Here is a 6,983-nt window from a genome sequence, read left to right as displayed (position 1 = left end):
GTACTCTGTGGCCTATAGATCAAGAGTCCTTAAAGAAAGGAAGGAAGGAAACAAGCATTTATTAAATGCCTCCTATGTGCTGGGCACTGGGATTTGGAACTTGTCCTTTTAATATTTTGATAACTGTACTTCAATATAATTGGTGTCCTTTGTAGCACTATGTATTTTATATATTTAAGAACATCATTCTGAAGAGCTCATAGGCTTCTCTAGACTACCAAAAGGATCCATGACATAAAAAAGGTTAAGAAGCCCTTTGGTCCAGAGAGAGCAGAGACAGTATAAAGATTGCTAGGCTTGGAGTCAAAAAAACTGGATGCAAGTCTGGCTTCCTCTGGCACCCATGAGTTGGGTAAACCGGGACAAGTCACTTAGCCTCCATGGAGCTTTGGTAACATTCTGGGATTAATCTATTAAATCACAGATAGATTGCCATTTTCATTGCCGGAGGTAGTCTCATATATTCACTCAGCAGCTTAGGAATAGAAGTAGAGGAGGTGGATAGGATGGCTGTGATGGTAGTGAAGGGGAAGAAACTACCCAGGGCTGAGGATTACAGTAGAAAGACAGGTGCAGCAGAAGTCAGAGGAAGTGGGAGATTCTTAGATACCAGCAAGATTATCATTGAAATGACTGCCTGTGGGGTCCAGGCTGACAGCATCAGAGGATGGGCCAGGATCAAAGACCTGGACACAGAAGGCACCAAGAGGTGAATTTAGGCTTGATAAAGGAAAACTTTTCTAACAGTTAGTGCTATGCCTGAGTGGAATGGGACGCCTGAGGAAGGCAGTGGGTTCTCCTTAACGCAGATCTTCAAGCAGAGGCTCTTTGTCAGGTATGTGATAGTAAAGATTCTTGTCGAGCACAGATTGGATTAGATGTCCTCTGAGGTCCTTTTCCCCAGGCCTGGAATGGACTACCTTCTCACCTCCATCTCTGAGAATCCCTGGTGTCCTTCAAGACCCAACTTAAGCAACACATTCTATACTAGATGCTGCTCTACCCCCAGCCCTTGCAGCTATTAGGACCCTCCCCTCAAATCACTTTGGATTTATTTTTATACACACATATGTACACACACATACCTACATATGATCTCTCCCACATGTAAGCAGCTTGACGGCAGGGGCTGATTCACATTCTCTTTGTATCTCTAGCACCTAGCATAGTACCTGGAACTTAGTAGGTACTTAATAAATGCTTGTCAAGTGACCATTCCAGCTCTGGGATTCTGTGATTCAGTGCTTTGAGGACAGTGAGGAGCAGGCTGAGCAGGAAGGAGAAAATGGAAAGAAAGGAGGTTGTGGTCAAGAAGAAACATTTTAGAGCTCGAAATCTGAGAATTGGAATGGTTTTGAGTGAGAATAAAGTCTAGGGTACAGCTGTACTTGTAGGTGGCTGAAATGGAATAGAGAAGAGGTATGAGTCATCCCAATTGGGGAGATCAAGGAACTGTGGCGCCATAGTGTTGAAGGGGTCATCATTCTGGATGTTGAAGTCACTGAGAATGAGGATAGAGGATAGAGAGGACAATTGGATGAGCAAGAAGGTGACACTAATCAAAAAGGTGGGAAAGTGATCAGGAGATGAATAGGCAAAGATGACAAGAATTAGGAGAAGATAAAAATGGATGTCAGGGCCTTCCTTCAAAGGGGGAAAATTGTCAGATAATAGGAGTAGAGGTGCAGACTTGGAGTGAGGATGGAAAGCAAGAAATATACTGACCCTTCTTCCAATTTTGGTGAATTGGGATGAATGGGAATACCAGTGAGCTTCATTACAGATGATTTCCAGGGAAGTGGTATCATCAAGGGAAAACCAGGTTCCTCATAGCGTGAGGAGGTAGGTAGAAGGAATGCTTATGGAAAAGATCAAAGATTATAGGGAAATTTACTTGAAGATAAAGGATTTTATTTCAATCAACACTTATTCTGTCAGCTATGTATAAGGAACTGTGTGGAAGGGATTATTAGAGAAATGCACAGCAGTGATGCAGTGGTTCTGGGGAGGGCTTGACTTGAACTGAATAGGGATGACAGTGCTGGAAAACACTGTTGAATTCTCTCCTCCGTGAAATAATCCTTCAAATGTTTGTTTGTTTTTTTTGGAGAGGGGAAGGCAGGGCAATTGGGGTTAAGTGATTTGCCCAAAGTCACATAGCTAGTAAGTGTGTTAAGTGTCAGAATTCAGATTTGAACTCAGGTTCTCCTGACTCCAGGTCTAGTGCTCTATTTACTCTATTCACCACCTAGCTGCCCCCTTCAAATGTTTGAAGACAGTGAACCGGTCACCTCTAAAGCTGTCTATTGTCCTGGTTAAACAATCCCTCTTCCTTCAGCCAATCCTCATGCAGCCCTCCATCATCTTGGTTGTCCTTTGGACACTCTCCAGCTTCCTAGAGGAGAGTGAAACTCCAAATTTCATGATGACCATCATCTTAATTTTTGTTTGATTAGGTATTTGAGGGGAGCAGGGGGAAGATATTTGGGCTATGAAACCTGAGACACAGTCCTCGCCTCTGGCTCCAAACTGCCCTGGTCAAATGTGGAAGAAAGTTGCATGTTTGGGGTTATGGACAAGAGGAGTGGGAGAAGGTTAGGGACAGAGTAAACTCACAACAGAAATAGAAGTGATTTTTACATTTGATTTCTTGGAGAAGTGTTTTTTGTTTGTTTGATTAAAAAGACATTGACTTAAAAAAAATTATATATATAGCTAAAGAAGCTGGAGGGTAGGACTGGGCCATGAAACCTTTAGTTGTACCCAAAGTCCATGTGCCACTGGTTAAATCCCAGATCCTTCCCCCTGCTCCTCTGAGAAAAGTAAGCCCCCCCCCTTTTTTTTTTGCTGATTTCAAAGAGAGAATTCCATTCTGTACTGGATTTCTGAATTCCTCATTCTCTACCCAGCACATATTTCCTCAATTGTACATGCTGACAGACTTATGACCGACCACTTCTGTTTTGTTACATTTTTCTCTAGAGTATTTTTGTATATAACCCTGACTTTTTGGTAACATAAAAGCAGATTTCTCTTTCAGGAACATATTTGCCTTCCAGGTATTTCTGAAACTTAATTGACATTTAATGGAGACATGCTGAGCAATCTGTCAGGTGCCTTTCAGTCCCCCTCTCTGTAGCAGGGACATAGTGAGAACCAAGGGGCAGCAGTGATTGCTAATGGCCTGAAGGACAATGTTGGTGCCATGGGTCTTATTTTCATATCTTCTTGAAATTCGTCACTATTCAATGTCTGATTTCTTTTAGGTGTAGCCTGATTTCCCTCAGTCCAGGGAATATGAGCCCAGCATATTTTTTCAAGTTTTACACAAGGGTGTATTTTCCTGTTTTTTCTCATAATAATAAGACCTGTGTTTTGACAAATGAAGACACCAGTGAAGAAAGGCATGTGGCTTATGTCTGACTTATAATTTAGTCTCACGACTACAGAATATCTCTACCCTAATTTATAGCGTAAGCCCAGCAATGCAGTGAGCTACATGGTAAGAAACTGAGTATGCAGATGAGTATTTGTGTATCTGTGTATGGATATACCTTTTGGGTTCTGGAAACAAATGTGAGTGTTATAGAAACAAATTAGAATTCACCCCATTGTGGGCTCATATACTGGGATTTCTCAGCATAGCCCCTTCCTCTTTCTGCTCCAAACCCCCTGATGCTGCCTTCAATACAAGTGTTCATCTACCATGTGACCTTGGGCAAGTCACTTAACCCCAATTGCCCTACTCTTCCCCCTCCAAAAAAAAAAGTGTTCCTCTCCTTGCTGTCTAGAGGAGTATATTCACACTGTGAAGGGTGTGTAGCAGGGCTTTATTCTAGGAATCCCAGTTTATCTTACTTTTTTTGTATTCTGCCTTGGTTTCCTGCTCCAAGATGTCTAGTTGGGATGGTGTGTGGTGCTGTTTCTCATCTTGCCCAGTCATACAATACATCGTCTTTCCAAAGGCCCTGTGAATCCGGTCTTGTATTTTCTTTCTGCAGGATTCCCAGTCTTGGTGGTTTTGAGATGCTCGGTCCCTTTCTGGACTGGACAATTAAGAGCTGATAAGCAGAACTGAGCTGGAGTAGCAGGATAATGTGCAGGTGAATAGGATGCTGCTTTTGAAGACGCTGTATGTGGTGCCTATTGCTATGATGTAGGAAGGCGTCTCTACTCCTGTCTTCTGGGACAGAAAGGGGCACACAGTGTACTCAGCAGCACGTTAGCAGCAAGCAAGAGGACTGAGCAGGCTTGAAAGCAACTCTTCCCAATGCACCCGAGAACAAGGAGCACTGATTGCCAGCGACATAAAGATTTTCCAGAACATATGGATTCTGATGACATGCAGGATGTGTACTGTCTTGGTTTCATGCCTGAGACACTCGTGAGATCTGCTACAAAGTGGCAGGAAGGCATGCAGTATAATTATATCAACAGACAGAGAAAAGTCCTCTGGGAAAATCCAGTGTTCCTCTTGGATAAAACCTAAAAGGGTTCCTTCCAAAGCTACTCCCAGTCTCCCTGACAAAGAAGAAAAGGCTTGAAAAATCCTTTCTCTCATTCCAGTTTAGAGACAATGAAATACTCTTAGACAGGATGAAAAAGATAGTAATTCTGGCAGAAAACCAAGAAGAAAAGGAAATGTAGGAAATCAATGACAAAAAGAAAGAAAAATTTTTTTGTATACAGAAACATACCCCCTGCAATGAGACTTTTCTCATAGAGGAAGGTTCCAGACTCTCTGAAGAGGTCCCACCCCATCCTATCTTCCACACAGCCCTTGTAGGTAGAAAGACTTCTCCAGGAGGAAGAGCTGTGTTGGCAGTGGTTGGAGATTCATTCCATAATGTGAGGTGCTGAGGTATAAACCAGGTTTCTGGGGCCTATCCAAGATATGACCGATAATCTCTTTCTCTGAAAACTGTGATCAAATCAGCACTCCCAGAAGAATCTGGAAAGGGTGTTAATGTGCTGTTCTATTGTTCCCTTCACAATTGTTGTGATGCTAGTTCCCAAACCAAAATTTCTTCTCTAATTCTTACTCCTCTCTGTCTGTTGTAACTCCCATTAGAATGTAAATTCCTCAAGGTCAGGCTTTTTGATTTGTCTCCCCTGCTTTAGCACACTGCTTGGCATGTAGTAAGTGCATTTAATTCATTGATGCATTCATTCAGATGACAGAGAAAAGGCAGAATGATTCAATTTTTTATATTGGTGTCCCTCTTTTCTCTTTAAGGCAAAAGAGTAATGGGGTGACTGGGTGAGCAACATAACCTGGAAGCTGGAAGGAACCCAAATGAATATCTGGTGGAGACCAAAGTCAACTCCAGATTCCATTTTCTTTGTCACCACTCCAGAAGATGGTATGCAAGAATAAAACTTCAATTGAGTCTGAGGACAGTTGAGCTAAATCAAATCAGTAGTTTCCTGAAGTTATATTCGTCCTTGACTCTGTGTGTTCCAACCACTGTGCTCCCCATTCATAACACAGAGGGGACTAGAGGATGCTGAGGAAATAGCAATAGAAGCTGATGAGTTTCAAGGAAAAGGAACTAGAACTAGTGTTTCTCAGAATCATGACATTAAGCAAATAGTATACACTATATGCAAACAATAACCAAATAGCATCTATTACTGTGATCAACGGCCAGATCTTCCATGAGCTCCCTCTTGTAATGACTCAGTATGACCCAGAGTTCTCAAAAGCTATGCCCAAAGAGCACAGACTCTGACATGTCCAGCCAAGCTGGAAAGCCTTGGAGGCCATGGATTCACAAATGGACTCCATGCCTATAAGCCAAGGACCAGCCTAGCCAGCAAATTCATCACCAGAATGGCCACAGAGCTATGAATACTCTGGCTCCGGCAACTCATGAAGACTGTCTACAAAGTAGTGGAGGGATGGCAATCATGTTAATGGAGGGAGGAACCACACTGATGAAATCATGGATTTTTGAAATATTGAAGTACCAGCCAGGGATCTTGTAGAATAGCATTCATCCTTATCTCTGATGTCCCACTGTCACTGGGCAAGACTGTAATAACCCTATTAATTGGAGCTAGCATTTTCAAGACAATATGTGCCTCCATAGCAGTTGGGTTGGTCCAGAGTATTTCCGTTTTAGGGACAGGGCTGTACCTACCATATAGAGCCTCATGTACTCCTAGGGGTTCTGAGATATTCTAATAAGGTTGAGGTTTTTCATTCTCCCACACTCCTTCCCCCTGAGGCACAGAGATGGAATCAAAATTCTGGCTGGGAAACAGGGGACTTTCTGAGGTCCTATAGTTTCCCCTCCTCCCATCCCCTTCCTCTAAAGTGGTAGAGAATCCTCATTCTGACCCCACTTCCAAAGAGTTCATCAGGACTCTATTATTTCTTCTTAAACAAAGGGTTTCTAATTCAGCAGTGTGAATGGGAGACTAAACAATCTCCTCAAGGCATAGACTGCTTAACCTTCCTTTTGGCTTTCTCTTCTCATAAGATTCTAAGTCTTTATTATTTTGAGATGACACACCATCATTGATCTTGATTTGAAACAAGTGACCACCTAGGAATCCTCTAGAGCAAATATGCTTATTGTACCAATGGTGGTACATATGCAAGGGCCCTGTCCAAGGTCCAGTCAGCTTTGTTCGGACCTTGCTCATGCCCCATGGGACCCAAAACTTCCTCTCTTTCTAGTCACATGTGCCCCCTTACCATTGTTTGTATCTGAAGTCAATCAGTTTTTGAAGGACTCCTTAAGCTAAGCAAAGAGTTCATTTGGGTTGGATGAGGCAGGTAGGTTCCAGTTTTCATGGCCTTCAAAATTATGAGTGCAGCATGGGAGTCAGCCATTCCCAAATTCTTCTGAATTCCTGATTTCCCCAAGGGTTGGTGCACTTTCTCTCCAAATTACTTCATATATATACAAATATATGTGTATATATGTATATATATATATATACACACATATATAGTATTTACTTGTTCATGTTCA

The sequence above is a fragment of the Petaurus breviceps genome, unplaced genomic scaffold (genome assembly GCF_028583685.1).
Source record: "Petaurus breviceps papuanus isolate PSGF00001 unplaced genomic scaffold, PetGlider_PUasm1.0 90845, whole genome shotgun sequence".
Taxonomy (NCBI): Eukaryota; Metazoa; Chordata; class Mammalia; order Diprotodontia; family Petauridae; genus Petaurus; species Petaurus breviceps.
Note: the sequence above shows the minus strand (reverse complement) of the source record.